At 42.0% G+C, this 26,384-nt stretch overlaps 1 pseudogene; it reads left to right on the top strand.

Annotated features, from left to right (window-relative positions):
• LOC118597779 overlaps positions 1–26,384 on the top strand; it is a 155,399-nt pseudogene that overhangs the window by 114,382 nt on the left and 14,633 nt on the right.

The raw sequence follows: 26,384 nt of genomic DNA, 5'->3' as shown, positions 1-26,384 counted from the left end.
AGATTCCAGCCTTGAGATCTTGCCCCCACTTGCCTTCATGATGGACTGTAAACTGTAAGATGAAATGAACTCTTTCGTCTCCAAGTTGCTTTTGGTCATGGTGTTTATCACAGTAAGAGAAAACAAACTAAAACAATAAAAACTTATCAGTGCAATTTGAATAAATGATTTTACTGGTAAACCACTAACATAATTTTTAGAATTAGCAGGGACAACCATATCATATATTTTACTGTCTTTATCCTCTTACATCAAATTATGAGAAACAGTTCATCTAGACTACAAATAATTAATGTTTGCCTGAGTATTGGTATAATTTTTTGAGTACATTTCTGTTTTCTGGACATAATGTTCCTTTTGGTATCCATTTTTGCCTCAACTGTATAGATGCTGTTTTGTGGAGTTTCTTACTATATTCTGTCATGTAGCTTGTTCTCAGCCCCTGGCCATTTATAAAAGAATACACAGAGGAGCTTTTATGAACCACAGTTATTTATCGTCAACTTGGATTTTCACAGGGTTCTGATTATGCTGTGCTGACTTGGATAGTTCCCTGGCTCTCCAACCCTCCTAGCACAGGTTCAGGAAAACCCTCTGCATGTGGTATGGATGGCTCTAGAATTCTGATTGCCGACCTGGAGTCCAGGAAGCAAATTCAGGGTCTTAAGAGTGTTGTTTTTATTTTTAAAAAATATGAATCTTCATCTCATTTGTTTCATTTATGAATTTTAAAGTACCAGAAGTACACAGACCCAGAGTCTGAGGAAAGCAAAATAATGTCAGTTTGGGCAGGTAAAAAAAGAAAGGTGAACCAGAGACTTGACTCACTGGGCCTGTTCATTTGCTGTCAGAGGGCCCGCCCATCTGTTATGACTAATTATGAAACAGTGGGAAAGGCGGAGGAGGGGATCTTGTGAGCTAATATGTTTGGTTGTTAATTTTCTTCTAAGCCCTGTCTTTGAAGCTCCCCAGCTCTCTGGATACCTGTTATCTTAGTGAAGGAGCTGTGAGGGAAACTTGACACTGGCATCTTGAATTTGCTTTATAGAAAGCTTTGTTATAGATGAATGTTTAGCATCTTCCTAACTCCCAGCATTCCACACCACACTTCCAACAAACAAACATATAAATAAACAAGACAGAAGTCACCATTTGCAAAGCTCTAAAGTCTTAGACGTTAGAATCATGTCTAGGGTGGCTCAGATCCTTGCAGGGGGAATACAATCTTCCCACTTGTGTGGAAGGGAACTGAAGTGGGTCCCAGCGAAGGCTGGCAGTGGAGATGTGTTTGGTCTGGGACAGGCTTGCTTTCATATTGATGGAAAGTAGTGTGGTGCTGCGCTGTGCGCTGGAGCCCCTGCTTCCTGCCCCCATTGGACCACTGGCTCTGACTTTCACCTCCCTTGGGGAGCAGCAGAATGTCCATTTGCCCTTGTCCCAGGGGAGCTGCTTTCAGGAAATGAGCATAGTGAACAGACAGCAGCTGGTAGGAAAATGAGACTGGACCTCCAGGGGCTTTAAAAAGGGCATGGATTCAGTCTTTGTCTCTTTTGCTCACACTGTTAAAAACACACTGGCAGCCAAGCTATTGAGCGAGCTGACTACTGCTCTTCGCCATCATCTTCTGACCCTGTGGCCCTTCTCCTGCATCATCCCTTTATTTTGATGGTCCTCTTTAACTTTTAGAAGTGAAGGACTCAGCTTTTCACGTACTCCACTTTTCTGCTGGGTGCTTTTGAGAAGTTCCGTGTCCCCACTTGATGTTGTTACTGACTTTCCAAAGATGTAGTTATCTTGTCCCGGGAATGGGGAATAGTTGTGGGGAAGAGGCAGGCTGACCCTTCTTCCCAAGCGCCAGTGTTTCCTTTTGTTTTTGTTGTTTACATGGAGGCACATGTCAGGTATATTATTAGGGAAAATGCGCATGTTAGGATTGAATCACTGTTTATTTCCAGGTCAACTGAAAGAATGAATAGTTTTGTATAGTTTTAGGTAGTAGAGGTTTTTTTTTTTTTTAATTGTAACAGGAATTTTTAATTATGGTGGAAGAGCACCATATTATATTTGTATGCACTGTACTACGAAGGACAGAATAGGATAGCAAATTCCACATTTGGCTTGTGATTATTTCATTAACAACTCACTGGTTCTCAGAGTCAGCAGAAATGTGTTTCCAGAACAGAAATCATAACCATGGCTTTTGTTTACAAAATCAAAGCACAAACAAATGTAGACATGGACGAGTGCATTTGTAGGCATATTTCTGTTTCAGCTTTAGTTTTCTGTGACTGCTGTAAGAAGCTTAAAAGAACACGGGTTTATTTTCTTGGAGTTCAGTAGGCCACAGGCGTGTTAGGGTCTCAGTGTGCCAGCTTGACGGCAGGTCCTCTGGGGACTCCAGAAGATAATGTCTTCTTGCATTCCAGATGCCTTCCTAGTGCTGGACCCTTCCTTCACTTGGGAGCCAAGGGCATTAGCATCTCTACTGTGAGTCAGCTTCGCCACCTCTCTTTGTCACACAGCTTCTGGTTGGTGTCTCTCTGCTTCCTCAGGACACCTGGGATTGCATTTAGGGCTCCCTTGAATAATACTGGAGAGTCCTAGAATCAGATTTAATTATGATTTGACTTTTCTTCATGAGTTTTCCATATGCCCCTGTCCCCGACTGCCACTTCCCTTTCTCTAGTCCAAGTGTGGTCCAAGTTTGGTCTTTGCTTCTGCGGACTTCTCCTTAACTCTAGCCTTAGATTATTTGCTTAAAAGGTGTCATGGCCCTTTTTAAACTTATGGGTTTATAATATATGTGTGTGTGTGTGTGTGTGTGTGTGTGTGTGTGTGTGTGTGTGTGTAAACAAACATCCCCTTTTTGTACTTTTAATGATTTTGGAAGACAAACATAGACGTATCTGTTTATTTTGCCATCTTACCTCCAAGTGATCAAGTGGATCTCTCTCTCCTTGCCCCTACCATCTCCCCCACTTTTGTTCCTTCTTGTTTTTTCTGGAATCCTCTGACCCTAGTAGACCCTCAAAGCCTGAGTGTATAGACAGAAATCAGCGGTTGTGGCTGGGTAAATACCAAGAGCTTGTAGGACTAAGAATCCTTTCCTCTTGGCCCCCCAGCCTTGCTGGTTGCAGGTAGTTGATTGATTCACCACCTTATCCAATGCCCGATCTCCTCACACCCTCACTGCTCTGTGGATTGACTGAAGGGTGCACCTCTCATCCTTATTTAACCTGTTCTAGTTAAAAGGGAACCACCGGGGCTGAAGTTCTGTCACCTTCTTAAAGGAGAAAAAGCTCTTGCTCAAGAGAACAGAGGCTCTGGCCTGGGTGTAGACCTGACTTTTCAGTGAAGGCCTGGTCTTCCGCTTTGGCCAAGGGACCACCTCTAGGAAGGTGAGGTCAGCTTAGGCCATGCTCAAAAAATAGGTAGAATAATTAGACCATTTATTTTTCCTTCCAATTTTTTTCTTTCCCTGGTGCAATAAATCTATCCAAGTATGAATGATTCAGGAAAACTTTCCTTTTTCTTCTTTATCTTTTCCAAGCCTGTGTTACTTAATGGAGACTCCCTCCCCAGCATTTTGAGCTTTCTTATTCTTTCTCTTAATTTCCTCTCCCCACCATGTGATTGCCTGATCATGTGTCTGGTCTCCATGTGAGCTTAAATAGCTTAAACAGCGCCCCCCCCCCTTCCATCCTCCTCCTCTGGGCTGCATCTGTACTTTATGACTGGTCTGCCTTGGGGGTTTTCTTTCAAACTCTAATGAAATTGTCCTTGAGCTTCCTTTTGACTCTATTCTTTAATTTTCTTACTAATGAGATTAAGAACCCCTAAAGAGGACCTCGATTTCCCATGTATCCATCCTAGGCAACTTCTTTTGTACCAATAGTTATTTCAGATTTGCTGTGTGTTTGCTAGGCTGCTAGCACACCACAGACTGAGTGGCTTGTGCAGCAGAAATGAATTGTCTCTTAGTTTTAGAGATCAGCCTTCTGTGACCTTATGTTGTCACTACTGAAGCCCCTTTCCTTGGCTCCAGGTGGTCACCTTCTTGATTTGTCTATCTCTCTGAGTCCCTAGTCTTGTTTTCTTAGAAGGTCACCAGCTACCCTAGATTAGGTCCTATTCTCATGATCTCATTGTAATGTTTTCCAAATGCAGTTGTGTTTGAAATAGGGGCATTAGGGCTTCAACATGCCTTACTCTGAATACAATTCATCCAGGATCACCTAACCATGCCTTCTACAGTATCAGCCCTGAGCATCAGGTCCCTGCCTGCATTTGGTTGGTGTGTGCACAGAACCCTGTTTTCAGTGGTCAGGGCTTTTGCTGGATAGTGGGGACAGATGGGATTAAACAGGATCAAATGTGGAATGTGAATGCTGGAATTAAGTGTTGGTTTTAAGTGAGCTGTGAGATATTATTTTTATAGTGTTCTATTTAGCTTTTAATGTTTTCTGGCCCAAAGCAGCCTATAGTACTCAACTGATTGACTTAGGGTCTCTCAGATCCTCTAGCCATCGTGTTGAAGTTGAGATTAATTAGAGGAGAGTGTGTGGTGCCAGCCTCAGGCCCCACTCTCATTCCCTCTCTCCCCAACCTTCCTTTCTTAAGTTCTCTGCTTTGTCCTCTTCTTTTTACTTTGTACCCAGACAGAAGTTCTTTTGCATCAGGAGCATCTTTCTTTTGTGTAAAAGTGGTTATTATGCTAACATTCTGTATTGAGGAATGTAAGTGAAATCCTTTGTAAATGTTGAGAGGATGTCACCAGTGAGGCTGAGGTTTTTATTTGTGCTATCCTTTCTTTTACTGACATTCTGTGCTTGTCTGCACAGCATATATGTTGGTGATCTCACCATGGTAACTTTATCACAAAGAAAATAATTTCGAATCACTCCTTAATGAAGATTGTGAAGGTGGTTCAGAAATATGAGGAATTATCGTGCTTCAAAATTAGAGGGAATCTCAAGCAAAACTACAGATTTAGTATCTCCTATTGAGAATGGATGGGATTAAGAGTATTTAGATTTTCATGTAAGTTTTAGTATGGAAATGTTTGTATATATATAATGTGAAACCCTATGTTTCATATACACCATATATACATAGCCTGAAAGAAATTTCATATAACATTTTTACTGTGCCTTCATGTTGACTTTGTCTTGTAACATGAGGTTAAGTGTGGAATTTTCTATTTGTGATGTCTTGTCAGTACCTAAAAAGTTTTAGATTCCAAATTAAAGATGATCATTGCAACATTGGCTTTTTGCCCGCCCTCCCTCCCTCCCTCTTAATAGTGTCTCACTATGTTGATGGAGTTGACACTGAACTGTCACTTCCTGCCTTAGCCTCCTGAGTGTCGAGATGAGAAGCATGTATCACCACATGTCAGCTATCCAGCTTCTGTAGTTCTTTTATACAGCAGGGAATCTCAAGAACAGACATTTCTGTAGTAGTGAGGAGTAGCAGGTACTAGCAGAGCTGGATATTGTCCTGATCACCTAACTTGAGATATAAGTCCTTTACATCCTTTTAAATTGTGTTTTAGGTGTCAGGGATTGAACCTCAGTCCTCATGCATGCTCAACCTGTACTTCTATTGCTGAGCTCATCCCCAGCCTCTGTTCTGTAATGTTATTGAAGAGATTTATGCTCCTGAAATAATTGTGATAAAGCAAAGGGATATGTTTTATTCAAGCAGTAATACAGACTGAAAAATGTATTACTGAATCATGCATGTCTTTAATCAAGCTGATTATTTCAAATACAATTTTTCAAAGATTATTGTAGAAATAAGTGAAGACTTAGAAGCATTAGTATGGGAAGAGCAGAATCAGCAGGGCTCACAATCTTACGATGATTAACGTAAGGAGGATGAGTTTTATCTCACTTAGTGAGGTGGAGGGATATGAATGCTTTAAATTGAACCTGGATGCCGGGGTCCCCACAATTGCCAAAGTAATGGAGCGCTTTTTAAAGTCGAGACACTTCCGTGTGTGTTACTCCTGCTAGAGCAACCCTTAAACACTCTTTTCCTCCTAGGAGAAGCTGAGTGTGCTTAAAGACTGGCTGCTTCACTCTCCAGCTTCAGAGCCTGCAAGTCGAGACGCTCAGGTGTGGTCTGCTCAGTGTCAGTCCTGCCCAGTCCATAGTAAGACTGCCAGTTGACTCTTACAGACAGGGAAGTAGGGAGGCACACCTGTCAGGAACCGTGCTGCCCACGATGTGATTTAGGAGTCATGGGCGGCATCACCTGGTATAGCGGCAGAAGGTGCACATTCCCAGGCCCTGTACTAACCGAATCTGAAGCTCCTGGTTGCACCACAGAAGTTGTGTTTTAATAAGTGCTATGGACTATGGATTATGTTAACTTGTGCTAAAGTTTGAGAACTCCTTTGTATTTTTAATGAAATGTGTTTATTCTATGTGCTTTTCACACCTTGTATCTTGATCCCATTCATTCCTATCCCTTCACATCTGCCTTCTGCCCCTGAACCTCTCTTCCCCCCACCCCAAATATAACAAAATTCAAGAGAAAAAAAATGGACAAAAAAGAAAACGAGAAAAATAAAAGGAAGGAATTAAAAATCTCATCATGGAAGCTGCAAAGCAACCCAACAAGTCGTCGGTCATTGGTCTGGTTTGAGGCCCCGTGGTCTCCACTACTTGTTCAATGCTAGGCCCCCTCCTGGACATCCCGCTGGTACCCTGTGTTGTAGAGATCCTGCAGCTTTGGGTCTGTGGGTAAGGTCCCTTCATGTGCTGCAGCAGATTATAGATGGGGTGGATGTTGGGCAGGCCAAGTCATAACCCTGGGCAGCCAGGGTTGGTCTGCCAGATGGGAAATGGGGACAGCTCTCCTATAGTCATAATTTCGGAGCTTGCTCACCCACACCTGTGCTAACAGAGTTGTGTGGTGATATTGTATTTCCCAAAATATTGTGCACCCTAATAAACTTATCTGGGGTCAGAGAACAGAACATCCACTAGATAAGCATAGAGGCCAGAAAATGGTGGCACACACCTTTAATCCTAGCATTCTAGAGGCAGAGATCCATCTGGATCTCTGTGAGTTCAAAGCCACACTAGAAACAGCCAAGCATGCATAAAGACCTTTAATCCCAGGAAGTGATGGCAGGAAGCAAAAAGGTATATAAAGCATGAGGAACAGGAACTAGAGTCTGGTTAAGCTTTTATGCTTTTAGCAGCAGTTTAGGTGAGATTCATTCCGGATGAGGACTCAGAGGCTTCCAGTTTGAGGAAACAGGATCAGCTGAGAAGTTGGGGAGGTGAGGTTAGCTGTGCCGTGTTCTATCTCTCTGATTTTTCAGCATTCACCCCAATATCTGGCTCTGGGTTTGTTTTTATTAATAAGACCTTTTAAGATTCGTGCTACAGAGTTGGCTGTATTGTGCTGCCCTGGCGAGATGCAGGGCCTGCTCTCCCAAGTATTGCAGCTGGTAGGAGTCAGGGATGGCTCCCCCACACTTATGACCACAGGGCCAGCTCTCCCACCTGCCTCCGGCATTGATGGGCTAGGTGGTGGAGGACTTCTCCCTATCAGTATGTTTTAAACACATGGAGAAATATACTTAAATTATGACTCCTTATACTCACTGTCCTGGTTAGTTTTATTGTCAACTTGAGACAACCAGAGTCACCTGATTAAGATGAGACTTCCTTCCCCAAGTACCCCATGCTTGTTTGATCACTGCTTCTGAGATCCATGCTGCTCTGTCTCTTGGTCTCTGAACTGACTCACTTACCTGTTCTTCTGTACTTCTTGGCCTGCTCTTAGTATAGGCATAGGGTAGTCATTTTCAAATGGCCGCCTCTGTGTAGCATGTGTTTCTGTCTTTCCCAGCTTCTTAGCCTTACCATTTCTGCAGATATCACTTCCTCAGAGAGCCTTCCATAAGCATCTTCCAAACTAGGTCACCTTCTATGGGAATCGCTGGGGGAGTTCCTCTTTCATTAGCAAAAAGCTCTCTAAATACACAGATTATGATTATTTTCTCTCTGTTGGGGAAAAGGATAATTAACCTATACTTGTTAAACACATTACACTAAGAAGAATTTCTACAGGTGAATTTTGCACCTTATGAACATTAAATGATTGCAGAGGTATTTTTAGGAATACTGTCTCAAAATTCTGCAAGTTAACTTTTTGATAATGGTATAGAAGAGCAAGGTGGTGGGGGAGAGCCACAGGGCTAATGCCACATGCTGAACATGTCTGTCGTGGGGTGATGGAGTTGTAACTGGGCCTTCAGTCACTGTCAGTCATTTCTTCTTCTTCAAAGGCTGCAATAGAAGTCCTAAGATGCCCTTGTTTCAAGTAGCTCCTTGGTTGTTCATATAACCCTGAATGTCATTGTCTCTCAGGATGAAGAAGGGCCAGTTGTGGGTCAGACATGAGAACAGATGTTTCATAGTCAACATAGAAACCAGTGTAGGCATTCTAAGAAGCACTGGAGGTCATCTGGCAGCCCAGTAGAATCTACGGATAATGTTCCTTCTCTAATCTCTTCTCATCTCATTTATAGCTGGATGTGCAAGCTTGACTCCTGTGCATGAAAACAGGATCTGGATGTTCTCCTTCACAGTAGAGACAAGAGAATGACTCCTGATGCGTAGAGATCAAATTTCATCCAGTACTTCATTGTAGGCCAGAAATAGGAACCACTCAAGTTTTGAAGTTGCCTAAAGTGGTCAGAAAGGAGGTCTTGGGAATTCAAAATTGTGATGTGAACCACCTTTATCTCTGTAGAGTTTCTTTAAACAGCAGCTCTTTAAGAATTATGGAGGACACTGGGTAGATGCTCAAATTTAAGACCGAAAGCATCAGTGGAAGGGCTGGCAATTCTGTGTGTGTCTTGTCTAGGTGCATGGTGTCTCTGATGTACTATGTGGTCATCTTTGGAGAAAGACTACTCTCTTTTTGGTGTGGCTCAACAGAACCCTCAGAGAAATATTTTAAATTTTGACTGAGTGATAATCAAGCAGAAACATAATATAAGCAAATAGTTTTTGTTTTTGTGTATTTGTTATTTTGGTTTTTGGGGGGCAGTGTTTCTCTGGGTAAAAGCCCTAGCTGTCCTGGCACTCACTCTGTAGCCCTGGCTGGCTCCAACTCAGAGATCTGCCTGCCTTTGAGTCCCGAGTGCTGGGATCTTTATGCCACCAAGTCAAGCTTGTAATAGCTTTTTAATAGCTAAAAAGTAACATAAACTTACTGTGAGTGTATGCATGCGAGAGCCTGTTCATGTGGGCACATGTATGTGAGTATGTGAGTGAATGTGAAAGCCAGGGGTCCATCCTTGGTGCCATTCCTCAGGAGCCAATCACTTTGAAACAGGGTCTCATTGTTCTGGAGCTCACTGAGTAGGCAAGGCTGGCCAGTCAGCCTTCCCAGGGCTGGGATTACAAACCCCTGCCTCTAATACCTGCCCTTTTTTTTTTTTTTTTCAAACCTAAATTCTAGATATTGGACTCAGGTCTTTATGTTATATGGCAAGCACACTCCTAACTGAGTTCTCCCCAGCCACATAAACTTTTTCAGAACAGTTGGTCATAAACCTGCTGCATGGTCATGGCAGGCTTTTTGTGTGTTCTTTTCTTCCCCTGTGGATAGCATATGTACACTCTGTTTTGTCTGCGGCTCACTGCTGAAATCGTGTATCCAGATTGTATTCTGACTTTTCTTGTTTCATTTTGAGTGATTATGCATCACAATGGTTTAACCATCCCCTTCTTGGGTAATTTGTTTTATTATTATTTGTTATGCTGCGTTGTAACAATGCCTTTGTTTGGTTCTCATTCTGCAGGCAGAGACATTTGTGTGGGTCAACAATGCATCAGCACATTCCCAGAGTGTTGCCAAGGCAAAGTATGAGTTTTTATTTGGGAAGTCAGAAGAGAAAACTCCAGATACTAGTAAGTGTTTCTCAACATTACTTTTGCATGTAAAAGATACGTGGCTGCACATACCTTTTATATAAGTACAGTATGAGTACTGTACTTACCTACATCACTTCTGTTACCCCTGTGAAGCCTATGTGCTCCAGCTGTTCCCTAAGCAACCTTCCCAAGACTAGAATTGGATGTAGTTCCTAAAGCTTGCTCTCAGTAATTTCAAGTCATGTTCTTTGAAGAATTTTCAGCTTATGATACTTCAAATTTGAAGAATTAACTAATTCTCATTAAGATTTTATTGTCTACATCTACTGTTGTTCTATATACCTACACTTTATTTTTGGCTCCAGTGTTATATTATGGAGAAGCAATTCCACAAAATTTCCTCTCTTAGGAGAACTTTCATTTGAAAAACTATTGGTTCAATCTAACTGTCACATTCTAAATTAGAAGCAACTCTCTTCAAAACAGCGTAGAATGAATAATGAATACAATTAATATCAGTAATCCTATTGACTAACTTACTTGATCACTTAGCATATCAGCACTAGACGATGTGCTTCGAATACGGTATCTTATTTGATCTTCATAGAAATTCCATAAATTGCTGTGTTATCCCCATTCTCAAGAGGTGGAATCTTAAATAATTTCCTTCCAATTATAATTAATCACAACAAGTCTAGTACGTTAATCTATAGTGCCTGACCCCAAGCTTGAGCTTTCAGTCCACTGAAGCCTTGCACTTAGGAATACATTTTCCTTAAAGAGGGTGTGAGTACACCTTTTGTAGACTTTTGGGACACTTATCTGTGTCTGTGGGAGACTGGAGGTGAGGGGAGACATTGGCCTTTGGAGGACTGAAAGAGCTGAGACCGTGTGCTTCAGAGTTAGACTTACTGAGTTTGAAGCCTGGGCTTGTAACGTACAACCTTTGTGGCATTGTGTAAATTATCCAACTTTAACTTCCCAATCTGTGAAAAAGGATTACAGTGACGTGTCTCAGTTATTTTGAGGATTTAGAATGTGATTTGCACAGGCCTCAGAATCATGGTTGGTACACAGCAAGTGCTTCTGGTTTTGTTGGTTGTCCCGATTAGGATGAATTGCATGTCCTCGTGTCTGTATCCCTGATCTTCAATGGTGACATTTTAGAATGATCATCATTATTGTTTCCACCTGTATCGTTGTCTAGCCCTTGGTATCTGTTTTACACGTAGAAGGAATTTGACCTGATGTGGCTGGTGTATGGTCGAAAACAAAACAAGTAACTCTATTTTAGATTGGTGTGTTGGTTGGGATTATAGAACATTTTAAGATTTCCAAGAAGTCATCTGACCTAGTCTGGTGATCAGATGGCCAAATACCCTAACAGTCGAGCTGGAACTCTCATCCAATAACTGATGGAAGTGGATGCAGAGATCCTCAGCCAGGCCCCAGGTGGAGCTCCAGGTGTCCAACTGTCAAGAAGAGGAGGGACTGTAACAGCGTGAACTGTTGAGACCAAGATTGGAAAAAGCACAGGGACAAATAGCCAAACGAATGGAAGCACATGAATTATGAACCAAAGGCTGTGGAGCCCCCAGCTGGAGCAGGCCCTCTGGATAAGTGAGACAATTGAATAGCTTGAACTGTTTGGGAGGCATCCAGGCTGTGGGACCAGGATCTGTCCTTAGTGCATGAGCTGGCTGTTTGGAACCTTGGGCTTACACAGGGACGCTTTGCTGAGCCTGGAAGGAGGGGACTGGACCTGCCTGTACTGAATCCACAAGGTTGAAATGAATCCCCAGGGGAGTCTTGGCCCTGGAGGAGATGGGAATGGAGGGGAGGGGCTGGGGGGAAGGTGGGGGCGGGAGGGGGAGGACAGGGGAACCCATCGCTGATGTGTAAAATTAAAACACAAATATAATAATAGTAATAATAATAATAATAATAATAATAATAATAATAATAAAAAAAAGATTTCCAAGAAGTCAATGCATGCATATTCACTTCATTCTTTTAGTCTTAAAGTGAATATTAATTATTTCGATATTTAGAAATGTTTAGCAGTGACTGACTTAAGACCATCATTTCTGTTACAGTTTCTAACTTTACAGTCGCGTTATTAGTACAGTCTGGACGCCACACTGGTTTGTGCTCTCTTCACTTTTTCACTCTGGTGAAGCACAGTTTTGACTTAACTGTGCAAACAATGTGCAGTATTTTCCGTGTCAAAAGTGAATTGGCAAGAATGTGCATCTGTTGGGCCTCTTACATACAGTTATGTGAAATATTTAAAAAGCATGTGTGAAATATTTAAAAGCAGTTAAGTAAAACATACACCTTTTGTACCACCTGGCCATTTTAATCCTCAATGTTTATCCAAGAAAAAAATCAAGTTTATACCCACTTTTATGGGAATGTTTACAATCTGTCCTTTTGTTTTGCTGTCTGGGAAACTAAGCACATTAGAGTTTATATTTTTTTAAAGATAAGAAGAAATGAATGAAATAAGGAAATGAATACACAAATAGTAGGTAGACTCTGTGGTATTTTTCAAAACTTGTCATTTCTTCTTTAATACTAATTGACTTTGATTTAATATACTATATATGTTGGAGTCTCTTCTATAGTTCCCTGAGATTTGACCTTGAAGACTAGAAGACAAGCACTTGAAAAGAAACAAGCACACACAAGTTCCTGGGTCAGAGGCATGCTTTGGTCTGTCCGTCTGTCCGTCCTTCCTTCTTTCCTTCTTTCCTTCCTTCCTTCCTTCCTTCCTTCCTTCCTTCCTTCCTTCCCTTATTTCCTTTTTTTTTGAGATCATTATTGTTAAGTCATATAAGAACATGATTGAAAATTTCAGTCCAAACCATAGCACCAAAGAATAAAATGGAAAGGGGAGGAGAAATGTGTTATTTTATAGGCTTAAGACTGTATCAGTTAAAGGCTAATATTTTATAAGTCCTTTGAAATCATTATTATAATTTAAAATATAGTGCTATAAATATTGTATTATATTTTTGGCTATGGGCTTCTCTCCAGCCCTAAATATTGTATTATAAATATATGTAGAAATAATAGAATTTTAGAAACATTTTTCATTATAATGATAAAATACGAAGACCTGTTTTTTACTTGAAGGAGCCAAAATACGATTCCATCTTAGACACAGAGCAGCTCCGTTATAGAAAGTGACCTAAGCCTGAATCCAGGAAGTCCCCAGCCAAGTTTAGCCAATCAGCTAAATAATTTCAAACCTGGCCTTTAAGGCTAAGGGGGCCCAAAGTTACAGGAAATGGCTGTTACTAACCATATATGGCTAGCTCTGTCCAGTCAACATGTGCCACATGTAAGTGCTCCTTGACTGACTAGTTAGAACAAAGTGTAGCTCGCCATGCTTAGAATTCCCCAAGTTCCTTGTTAAAATGGACTGCATGCCTTTGTCCAGGGTCATCACAGTCATTTTGTGTGGATGATTGACCCTTGCTTGCTGGCTATTTCTGCAGAATAAGTGCTCTTTATGCTTGCATACTATGAGTCTGGGGTCTCCCTTCAGTGATTCTTGAACCCTCACACTACTAATCTTGTTAAATGATTAAATGATATTTTTAATGTCCTTGACTTGTCACCTTGTATCTCCTGTTTTCAACATCCCATATTTCTCATCTCACATTTCATTTGGGTAATTGTACCCAAACTTGTAATTTTCTTAGGGTTATAGAGTTGAGTTAATAGTATGGAGTATCCAAACTTAAAGAAATATACAGTGGTTCCTGTTACTATAAGCCCCTCTAAAGTATGGAATGTACCAGAGACTTCCTACAGCATGCTGAATTGAATTGATACAGAACAGGAGAAAACAACAGACCCTGAGTAGATAGGAGAGCTTGAAAGGAAGGAATTCCTTGTGCTGGACAAAGAAGAAACCAAATTCAGAGGAAAGCAGGGGCCTATCCATCAATGGGACTACAAGAGGACTTTTTTTTTCCCTCTGATAAGAACAATTTAGGTGCCCAACAGCTTCAAGACAAGAAACTAACATGGAGTTTATGCAAAGCTGGATACTTCACAGAAATTATGACTAGCAAAATTGTGCATTACCTAAAAGCTGTTATATGGGGCTGTGGCTTGACATACCAATTTTCCCAGAGTTCTTAATGTAGGGAAAATTCATTTCTTGTAGAATTGAAGCCCAAAGTTGGGAGAGGGTACCAACAGTAGTCTCTGCAGTGTCTAGAGAGTGACATAAAACTGGTTTTAGGATGGTAAAATGTTATGCAAAATTACCCTGTGGTAACAAATCATTCCTAAACTTACAATGTCACAATTAGTATCATCTTCCCGAACCTTTATGGGAAGGAGAGTCAGCATTTACAACACAGACATCAAGACCCAAAGAGCGAGAGCAATTGACTATTCTGAAACTATAACATAATTTTCTGTAAAGATAAAGTGGGGAAAACCATTAAGATAAAGTAAGAGCACTTGAGGAAGACATGCATGTGCTTAGGAAACAGTCTGTGAATTTAAAAATACAGATAGTGGGCTAGAGAGATGGCTCAGTGGTTAAGAACACTGGCTGTTCTTCCAGATGACCTGGGTTCCATTCCCAGCACCCACATGGTAGTTCACAACTCTCTAACTCCTATTCCAGGGAATATGATGCCCTCACACAGACACACATGCAGGCAAAACACCAATGCATATGAAATAAAAACCAATCATTAAAAAAGCTGACCAAAAAATACAGATAGTAAAGTGGAAAAACAAAACAAAACAATGGGGTATTAGGTATAAGTTTATTTGGTTTGTGGTTACTTTCATTGTTAAATTGATACCTTTGAGAAGAGAGGTTCTATGACAGATTGTCTAAGTTATGTCGGCCTGTGGGGTTTTTCTAATTTTGGTCAACTGAGGTGGAAAGACTCATCCTGAGTGGGAGCAGCGCCATCTTATGGTTGGGCCTTTCACTGTAGGAGTACAAGAAGGGACTTGAGCAGTAAGCATGCATAAATTCAATTCTTTGTGCTCTTGAATGTGGTTTCTGGTTGCTGGCTCGGCTCTCCTGCAGTGATGGACTATGTAGAACTGGGACTAATTGAAAGGCAAATAGACCCCCCCCCCCCATGCTGGGTTACTTTTGGTCAGTGTGTTTTTACCACTGCAACAGTAACGAAACTGAGACAGGGCTGTGTCTGGTTTCTGAACTAGAGTCTGATGATCTCCTTTCATGATCTCCTTGCCCCAAGTAAGTGATACCGTAGGAAGGTGAACAGGAGAGAAAGAAGAACACCCCTAATTCCCAGCAAACTTCGTTCACTTTCATTTTTTACCTCTCATGTTTATATTTCCATGTTCTGTATCTGAGTGTATACCTATTTGTTCAGTTGTCAGTTAACAGATGACTGCTCAATACTCTGCGCACATATTGTCCCAGGCCTTAGTGGTACTTTTTGTTGTCTATTTTATGACTTTATTTATTGACCATTTTTTTTTTTTTTTTTTTTTTTTTTTTTTTTGTATGGGGAGCAGACTTTTATCACAAATCCCAAGAACTTACTGTCCTCTTGCCTTATCCTCCCTAGTGTTTGAATTCCAGGCCTGAACCACCAGATCTAGTAAGATACTTTTAGACCTTAACTAATGAAAATCCCCATTTCTCAAACTGCCTAACAGAAAGATTATTCTGGTTTATATTCTCATTTGCCAAATTTAATTGGGGGAAATGGGCCGAATTGCTTTTAGTCTGTTATATGTAGAGATTTGTTTTTATTTAAAAATAATATATTTTATCTTAAGTATATTGTGAATTTTAGATGTTTACTTCTAAGACAGTGTATATGTATGTCTAAGAAATGGAGTCTTGACTGAATTATACAAAAGAAGTCAGGAGGGTCAGCTCCCATCCCTCCCCGTCTCTTAGGGCTCCACTGCTAACACTTCTCACACTTTCTGGGAGCCCTTTCTCATCACCCTCAGCCAAGGCTCCATCCCTGGCAGTGAGTTTGCGCCGTTAAGTCACCATTTTGTTCTTCCTGTGCTCATGTTTGCTTTTACAAACATGGCTGGCATAGATACTACTTACTCACTCTTTAATATAAAAATTTAAAACATGGCTTATAGTCATTCTAAAACAGATGTATATGATGAGAAAAAGCAAGAGCGAGAGTGAGCTCTTTTGCTTGTATTTTTAAGTATGAGCGTATAAAACTTCACTTCTGTGGTGACTGAGCAGTCTGCTCATGATGTATGTCATGGAATGAGGATGCACGGACTCTGCTTCTCCAGCTTTCCTTTCCATGAGAAGCCTCTGGGATCTGTCTTTACCCTTACCAGACTTGTGGCATCTATATTTTATATTGTAACAATAGCAAAGACTTTTGTACTTTTAACAGAAGCTGACTCTAAACATTTGAACTTGGCTCTTGTACTCAAGAACTGCCAAATCCAAGTAGTGGATTCCACCTGAAGCGGAAGAGAAGTAGAGCCTATGTGTGCGCCCTCTGCTGGCCACTAAAGGTAGAACTCCCCAGAGCGGGGGAAGGAACCTGGGGAGTGGAGCAGTGTTTTGTTAGATGAACTGATTGGTTGTTTCTTTATTATCTTTTTACTATGGTATTTGTAGAAGGAATTTGTTTTCCTCTGGGAGATATGCTCTCATTCTAACCTTCTGATGCTTTAATTTGTGCTATAATTTTTCTAGGCTGTTACACAACTGTTCTCTGTAGACTTAAACTTAATTCTGGTTAGGTGCACTGCTTGGATCTCCTGCCTCAGTCTTGGATTTAGATATGTGTGTGTGTGTGTGTGTGTGTGTGTGTGTGTGTGTGTGTGTGTGTGTGTGTGTGTGTGTGTGTGTGTGTAGAGAGAGAGAGAGACAGAGACAGAGAGACAGAAGAGAAGAGAGAACGTGCACATGTGCACTCATGTGCTCCAGAAGGTCCAGATTGGTAACATTTCTACAGTTGTGTGTCTGGATATTTTGTTCCTCTGCTTCATTGCTTCCTCCTCTATAGGTGATCTTAGATTACCCATTCTGTAGTCCTGGCTTCAGAGTCCTTGGTCCCTTGGTGCTGGCAAGATTCTGATATTTGCTCCTTGTGTGTCATCTGCTTATTCTTTCTAATCACTGTCCAGGCATTTGCTCTGCCCTATACGTCAGGAGGAGGATGAATGTTACCCCTGGAGATGTTTATTCCATTATTTTTCAGCTATTTTCACTCTACTTATTTTGTAACTGTTACTGTTACTTTTTTTTATTTAAAAATGGTTTTTTTGGTTTTTCGAGACAGGGTTTCTCTGTGTAGCTTTGCGCCTTTTCTGGAACTCACTTGGTAGACCAGGCTGGCCTCGAACTCCCAAAGATCTACCTGGCTCTGCCTCCTGAGTGCTGGTATTAAAGGCATGTGCACCACCACTGCCTGGCCTGAGGTTATTATACACAGATAATAGGTGGATTGCATTTATCTTCTGTGCCTCTGAGTTTTTCATTCCTATTTTAAACTATCACCTGACGTTCTTCCCAAAACTTTTCTGTTTTGGTAATTGTATTTATAATTTTAGTCACTTTTCTTCATAACTATTTCACTACTGTTATGAATCAATGTAAATAAATGATATGCAGGGAATCTTCATTGCAGCCTGTTCTTCCATAGATATATAATTTTGAATTTCCAAAGACTTGATCAGACTTTATTTTCTAAGGTTACCCTGAAATTCCTGAATTTGTGCTTCCCCCCAGGTCAGCTCTATTTCATTGTATTTTGGGACTTCTCTGGGAAGTCCCAGTTCTACCTTAGATGTTACTACAATTTGTTCCATTACTGGTATGTGTAACTTAAGGTTTATCTGTAGGTGAGGTTTTTCTAAATGCGTGGGATGTCCTTTCTACAGACTAGGACTGGGATGAATCTTTGTGAGGCAGAAGAGAACATGTAGACTGGCCCTGGGTAGGCTTCAGACACACTCCTGTGGAGTGCCCTACGCAGGCAAGCCTCTGGGGAGCAGAACAGGGCAGCGGTGAGGCCATCATGGGCCGCTGATATGTGGGTTACTTTTCAGGTAGTCAGTGATGGCACATGTCCCATGACCTGTATCCGACGTAGATAACTGCTGGTGCTGGGTCTCATCAGGCTTCCCTGGGTTCCTCCCTTTAGGGTAAGTGTGCCTTACCTGGGTGTATTAGGGGTTTTGCCTTCTGCTGGGTCTCATCAGGCTTCCCCTGGGTTCCTCCCTTTAGGGTAAGTGTGCCTTACCTGGGTATATTAGGGGTTTTGACTTCTGATGCCTCTCATCAGTGATTGTAATGAGCCTATGTTTGGTTATGTGCTGCCTTTTAAATTCACTCTAGAGCAACCTTCCTAATGCTGCAACCTTTTAATACAGTTCCTCGTGTTGTGATGACCCCCAACCATAAAATGTTTTCATTGTTACTTCATAACTATTTCACTATGAATCAGTGTAAATATGTGGTATACAGGATAGCTGATTTTCTACCCCTGTGAAAGGGTCGTTCAGGCTTATTATCATTGGGGTTGTGACCCACAGGTTGAGAACCACTGCCATAGAGGAAAAAGAGGCAAACTTCTGTCCCTGGATGCCATAGTGATCCAGAATACAGAGTAATTGTTTTATGTAGAAAAGGTAGGATTGCATATATATATATATATATTTGAGTTGAGGATTGAACCCAGGGCCTTGTGCTTGACAGGCGAGCGCTCTACCACTGAGCTAAATCCCCAACCCTAGGATCGCCTATTTTATTGAGATAAAATTTATATATAATGTAAGGCTCGTATTTAAAATGTAAAATTCAGCATGGCAGCTCGGCCGGCGCCTCTCGCACGGGAGGCGGTCCTCCAGCCCCGCGGTGCAGGCTGGGCCCGAACCCTCCTGGCGCCGAGTCTCCACCCAGGCTGCCAAGCACCTCCAGATGTTCCAGGCTGCAGGAGCCGCCCAGGCCACCCCCTCTCATGAAGCCAAAGGCAGCAGTGGCAGCAGCACTGTGCGTGCCGCCCGCTCCAGGTCCTTTAGCTTTTGGGCTCAGGTGAAGGAGACCTGTGCAGCCTGCCGGAATACTGTATGTGTACCCCATGGAGCGGCGGCTGGTGGCAGACAAGCTCATTTTCCACAACTTCTACTGCCAACACTGCCACACCAAACTCAGCTTGGGCAGTTAGGCTGCACTGCAGGGTGGATTTCACCGCAAACCTCACTTTGAGGATCTCTGGGCCCACAAGGAGGTGGACCCGGGCACCAAGACAGCCTGAGGCCCTCTAACATCCATTCCCTCTGCACACGGCCTACAGCTGTGGGAAGGAGATCGATCTGGGCTTGTGGGGGAAGCGGGGTGGGAAGGGGTGAGGCTCCCTCAGACAGGTTTCAGGCATAGGGCTCTGCTCCAGGATTCCTTACTTTCCCCACAGGAGGTAGAGGCCTGGGAAGCAGGACTGAATTTTCACCATTCTGCTTCTTCAGACCATCTCATCTCGTCCCCCGGCTCCCTGGGAGGCCCACAAGCCCAGCTTCCCTATTTAGGTGCCTTTTCTCCAGCAAGGAGTCCGCATGCCCTCCTCAGGGCCCCAAGCTCCCACACTGCCACCTGGGCCTTGTGCACCCCCTGTGTGTCCCCATCTACCTCTGCCCTTAGCCTGGTTCTGAGCCACAGAGACTGGAAGAGGGAGAGTGCCGTCTGCTGGGCCTCCTATATGCCACCTCACTGGTGGGGGAGGCCGGCTGGGAAAGAGGCAAGACAGCCCACAGCCTTGGGGGCTGGGGGCCCCTTGTGCCACAAAGCTCAAGTTCTTGCCGGAGCCTCAGCTAACAGGGTGGGCAGTGACTGTGCTCCCTCCTCTCCACTGCTGTGATGTTCTGACTGTTGTGATCAACCCTGTTTTAAACATGTTTCAACAGAAAAAAAAAATGTGAAATTCAGTGTCAGCCTGTTCACAGAGTTGTGTGTCCATGACCGTAGATGGACTAGGGCATTGTTCTCTCTCATAAAGAATGGCTGTAGAAATAGCAGCACTCCAGACAAGCACACACACTTACTTCTTGTCTTCTATAGGCTTACATTCTCTAGATACTTCCTACAGAGTGCCACGAGAGAACTGGCTTTGTTCTCTAGCGTGTCTTCATCCCATTAATGATGTCAGATGCCTTTGAACGTGCGTGCTAGCTTACCTGTTTGCTGTCTTTGGAGACATGTCCATTCAGATCCTTTTTCTGTCTTTACCATGGCTTATCAGTCTTCTCCTTTTGAGTTGTAAGAGCTCTTTAAGTACTCTGTATACAAGTCTCCTATCAGACATGTGATTTGAAGATTGTGCTCTTCTTCCGTTCTTTTCTTGATAGTATCATTTGTAGCATGAAAAATTTTAATCATAACGTAATAAAGTCAAATTTTATCTTATTTCTTACTTATGCTTTTAGTGTAGTATCTATTTGCTTACTCCAGGGTAAGTAGGTTTTAGCCAGTGTTTCCTTTTAAGTTTTGTAGGTCTTATTTCTAGGTCTGTGATCCAGTCTGAATTAAAAAATAAACCAACAACATTTGGTGGTTGTGTTAATGGTGGTGTGTGTAGACCATAGGACAATATCCTAGGAAGTAGCCTTTCTCCATGTGGGTCCCAGAGATCAAACTCAGGTCATTGACTGGTGGTAAATGCCTTAACATACTGAGCTATCTTACCAGCCCATTTTTGAGGGTTTATGTTTTGGTTTGTTTGTTGTGCGGCTAGGTACTTCTTGATGATGGAGAGGACATGTTAGCACATTACTGATTGGGTGGACACTTCTCGGTATACACAAAACACAAAGTAAAACTGAAACATAATGAGAATAACAACAGTGAACAAACACAAATTAGCCTTTAGGGCACAGATTAGTCCTTCTTCTAAGCTTTGCACGTAGCTGTAGGGTCTGTGGAAGCTGAGTCTGTACTTTAAGAGAAACATGATTTGGCATAGAAACCACAGACATACAAAGGAATGAATGAAAAGTCCACTAATTATGAGGTTTTCTGTTGATTTATTTTCTTGTCTCCACCACAGATTCAAGTCAGTTTATAGTTTTGTGGCGAGTCTTTCAGTAAGACTGTCTTCAGACCACTTCATTTAGCTTGTTCTTTCCTCTACCCAGACTTCTTGTATCCATATGGACGGCAGAAATGTCTTTATAGCGTTATGTACAGTCATATGATAGATGTGCCCAGCATTACTTATTAAATGGACAGATGGTCTCCATTACTGTATCTGGACCACAGACCCTGCTGTTCCTCAGGCTGCAGTTTCATCTGCTTTTGGTTTGGTTGAGTGAGCTGGAGAGTGACTGTCACCTTGCTGTTTGGTGGGAGGGTGGTTCATGTAATGAGCCCCTCCCCCAACACTGATCCACAGATTGAGCTGTCCCCAGTAACCTCAGCTGTCTGATTGGAACTACTTGGTGCTTCATATAAAGAGGTAACTATGGGGTGCTGCAGAAACAATCTGGAGTGCATGCTAAAAGCTTACCTCTTGTTCCTACTTTCCAGTATAATATTTTTGCTATCTTTTAGACTGAAGCTCATTATTGTATTGCTTTCTTATTTTATTTGTGTGGTGCTGCTGTGGTTGGAGGGCCTAGTGCATGCTAGATAAGCAATCTTAAAGATTCAGATACATAGCTAGCTCTCTCTTTTTTTATTCCCTCCCCCCCTTCCCTCCCTCCCTCCCTCCCACCCTTCTTTCCTTCTTTGGTAGTGTCTCACTATAGTTCAGGTGATCTTTGAACTCATAAAACTCCTGCTTCAAGCAGTAAGTGCTAGGGTTATAGTGTGGAACAACACACCAAGCTCTGCTTTACCCTTCCCATACCTTCCTTTTTGTTCACCTCCCCCTCCTTTCCCCACTTTTTGTCATGTCCTGTCTGTATTGAAAAGCTGAGGAGCCAGGGATGATGATTTGTAATCTGGTTACTTGGGAGACTGAGGCAAAGTAATTGATCCCAATAATTCAAATCAGTTTGGGCAACATAAGGAGAACACACACACACACACACACACACACACACACACATAATCTGAAAAGACATATTTAAATTTTTCTTGAGGGTAGAATTAGATCAGCCTTGGAAAAACATTGGGATATCATATGTCAGTTAGAACCAAGATATTTTTATTCTCAGAAATTTGCTGCACCAAATATAATTAACACCAAACTTTTTTGCATGTGCATACTAACAATTTATGATTAATTTTAAATGATTTTCTTGTTTGCCCGTGTTTTATATTGAAGAGATAGTCTCTTACGGACTAATACAGCTCTTTGGATGCTGTTAGGATGTTGAGATGTAGAATCCTAAAGGATTATTTTAATTGTTGGATCTGTTTCAGAAAGGGTGTTTAGCAGTGTCTGCCTTGTTGTTCCTCGATGAGCTATCTAATCTGGAATTCCCTTTTGTTTTTATGTGTCTTTCCACTTTTATTTTGCAAAGCAAAGATTACATATTGACATCTTTCATTTATGCTTGTTTTGATCCACTTGGGGGAGAACAAACTGAGCTTTTTAAACTGTGGGAAGTTTCATGTTAAAAATAAAATTCTGAAGCTCCTGGTGACGAGGTTGAAACTGCATGGCACTCAGCTGGGTTATCACTACCCTGATGCCTGCCAAAACCAGGTCCCCAGTCAGCGTCCCTCAGCGGTCTTACCCTGCACCTCTGTACCAGTAGGCGGTTGGCCCCATGGCCCCAGCATTAAAGTCCTAGCACTTGTGCCCATGTTTGTGGTTGTGATTTCATTTTGCCATCCAGAGTTGCATTTCAGGATAGATTTTCTTGAATCTAATAAATACACGAGGCTTCAAAGACTTTATGGAGCATAAGGAGCATACTTTTCTTTCTCTTAAAGAGCTCCGTTTCCCTGAAACTATGTATGAGTTAGGACCAAATATGTGGATCTGCCCTGGCCAACCATTAATTTGTGGAGGTCAAGATTTCTAGATTGTATAGTTGGTGGGATGGGGCAGTACTGGAAATAGTTGTTTCATATGTTCTTCAACTTTAATGCGGTGAACATTCATTTGGTGTAGGAATAATATGTTTCTAATTTTTTGTACTTAGGATATATTATATAAGCATTTTGGTGAAGGATCTTTAATAAAGGTTTTCTAAGACATAACTACCATACACACCAATGGAAGATTAGACTTTGGTTTTGATTTTGGAGATTTACTAGAAGTTGGTCATGATGTTGCAATATCATCCCTCAGAAGGCAGCGCTAAGGTTACAGAGTCATGGTTCAAGGCACCTGTGTCCCTCTCACCTCCTGCCTTGTTTGTGGGGTGATCTTCCCTTTAGGGACAAATTAGTGTTTCACTAACTTCGACAGTCATATGATTAACGGCAGCTAAGTTTTTGTTTTTCCTTTGCACTGTATTTAAGAGATTATGATTATTTTGAATTTTACCTTTGGCCTGTTACATTGTTTATGAATTTTGTTTCAAGATAAAGCATTGTTGCAATCCATTTGTTATTTTTAAAAAGTTGAAACTTACTTTTTAGACATCACAGTTCTTAAAAAAGAAATGAGTGTGTATGGAATTGACCCGTGGAAGTTTTGAAAATGGTCACTGTGGCCTCCTTAGGAGTACTAATTCAGCAATTACTGAGGGAGCCCTGGGGGTATTTGCACTTCAAAGAATACTTGGAAAGTGCTGTTTTTCATATCAAGATACAATGGAAGCGCTGGATAAAGGCAGCTGCTTCCTTTTGTGGAAGTATGCCCTGCCCCTTGTTCTGCTTTCAAGCAGAAGTACTGTAGACCTTAGATGCTTCTTATGCTTGTTAAAAACTCAGGTTCTTCTAAGTCTCCCTAGTAACTCTGATTCTGTATGCCACGGTAATGAACTCCAAAGATGTGCAGATCTAGGTAGTCTCACTGTGAACAAGGAGAGGCCAGGCCCCTTTCTAAGGACAGAGCTAATATAAGGGATTTCTGAGATAAAGTGGAGTCATGGTAACTCCTGCTTGGTTGGATTTTCTCTGAATCCAATCACCGTGTAGGAGATGGTGTAACACACACCACTAGATCAAGAGGAGATTACCTGGCTCCTGTTACACCAGTTCAACTCTGAGGACTCTGACCTAAAAAGCTGGGCACCTTTGAAGAGAAGTTACAGATTTTTTATAGAGTTATTTGGGAGTCATTACAGCTGCTAGAAAAAAGGGGGTGGCAAGTCTATTTTAGAGAGGAGAATTAAGGAAATGTAGCTGAAAATGGTAGTTTCAGGGCTCTCTTCAGTTGCCTGTTAGCAGATTAATAAAAGTATTGGGGGCAGTTGGGAGTCCTCTCCAGCTGGTACTGAGGTCTCAAGGATTAATCCTGGGAAGCAGACAAGGGCCCAGGCCAACGTGGACCATTTTCTAGTTTAGAGGACACCATATGGGTGGGGGATTTTGAGGTGGAAGAGTTGACAGGTTAGTAAAACTGGAAGCCTGTGATATTACTGTAAGCCCAGGCATGAACATGGTGAACACTCCCTAGCTGTCTATTTTAGTGGGATATGTTTATGGGGGAAATGCTGGTATGTGGAAAACAGACCTTGGACAAATAATTTAGAGGCCAGGGTTTTCATTAGTGGCAGGTATCAGGATCCCCTCAATGTCCTTCTAGGCAAAGTGTCCTGAGTGGTATTGTGTGTCATCTTGACACAAGCTAGAGAGGAAACAGTCTCAGTTGAGGAAATGTCTCAGTGAGATCCAGCTGTAAGGCATTTTCTCAATTAGTGATCAACAGGGGAGGGGTCCAGCCAGTGGTGGGTGGTGTCATTCCTGGACTGGTTGTCCTGCGTTCTATAAGAAAGCAGACTGAGCAAGCCAGGGGAAGCAAGCTAGTAAGCAGCACCCCTCCATGGCCTCTGCATCAACTCCTCAAGTTCCTGCCCTGCTTGAGTTCCTGTTCTGACTTCCTCAGTGATGGACTATAATCTGGAAGTACAAGCCAAATAAGCCCTTCCCTTCCCAACTTGGTTTTTTGTCATAGTGCTTTGTCACTGCAGTGGAAACCCTAACTAAGACAGCAAGTGAAGACTCTTCCGTTTTCTTAGTGATCACGCAGTGAATCCTTACCTGTAGTTGCTAAACTGGAGAGAGATGAGTACACTGTCCAGTTGGAGTAACAGACAAGTACCATGATGGCTCTAACACAATATGATTCCTGCGGAAATAAAGGCAGGGGCATGTGGCAGTCTGTTGAAGGCACATAGTGGGTAGACCGGAAGGAGAGCATCCTTGATCAGGAGACTATCTGGACCATGTTTCTGAGGATATGTTGGCAGGGGTGTTGGGAAGGAAGCTGTTTTGACAGTGCCAGAAGCTGTGGTACTCTGCAGACATAGAGTAAAGGAACAGTATCTTCAGAGGACAAATGATAAAGATTTGGGGCAGGCAGAGACCAGTTTTATATATCATGCTAAAACTTGCTAACATGTGTTCTTATTGATTAAAAATGATAGGTTGCTTCTTTACATTGTGTGTTTAGGATGCAGATAATGAGGTCACTCTGAGATAAGCTGAGAAAGGTAAGTCTGGGGAAAGTGTGTTCCCACATGTGTTCATAGTAACAGATATCAAGAAGCTGTAACTAGAGGTGTTCTGGGGCCGCTCATGCAAAATACCTTTAAAGTATGGCTAGCACACGCCACTTTGCCCTTCCATTTTCCCTCTTTTCTCTTTTCTGCTCTCAGTAGTCAAGAGCGGAAGCAAGCACATGGGTAGGTGGGAAATTCTCCAACTGATGGCAGATCCACGGGCTCAAAGTAGCCAGGACCACTCAAGTTCTCAATCATCTAACTTCCACAGAAAATGTTTGCTTAGGCTAGTGTGTGTGTGTGTGCGTGTGTGTGTGTGCGTGTGTGTGTGTGTGTGTGTGTGTGTGTGTGTGTGTGTGTGTGTGCGTGATGCAGATGCATGCAGTATGTGTTTGTGCATGTGGGGCAAGTATGTGCCAGAGTAGGTGAGTGGAGGTCAGAGGACAACTTTGTGGAGTTTGTTCTTTTTTCCACTTTTATGAGGGTTCTGAGAATCAAATTTAGGGCATCAGGCTTGTGTGGCAGGTGCTTTTACCCCATACGTCATCTTGCTTGTCCTTTACTTTTAAAACATTCTACGTATGAGATAATACAATATTGTTTTTCTTCTGTGCCTGTCTTATTTTACTTAGCAAAATGTTCTTCATATTTATTTGTGTTGTTACAAATGACAGGATTTTTTTTCTTAATAGTATTTCATTGGTATTTATCTCACTTTGCCCCCTCCATTTAATCCTCCAGAAATACTTAGGTTGTGTCAGCATCTTGGATATTTTGAATAACAATACAAAAACCCCACAAGTGTTCTCTTCTTTGTGTATTTAGAAACAGGATTGATGGATCACATGTTCATTCTATGTCTATGTTTGTAGGAGTCTCTATTCTGTTTTTCATAATGTCTTTACTTACTTACAT

Source organism: Onychomys torridus, chromosome 17 (assembly GCF_903995425.1).
Source record: "Onychomys torridus chromosome 17, mOncTor1.1, whole genome shotgun sequence".
Classification (NCBI taxonomy): Eukaryota; Metazoa; Chordata; class Mammalia; order Rodentia; family Cricetidae; genus Onychomys; species Onychomys torridus.
Note: the sequence above shows the minus strand (reverse complement) of the source record. Positions and strands in the feature narration are given on the sequence as shown.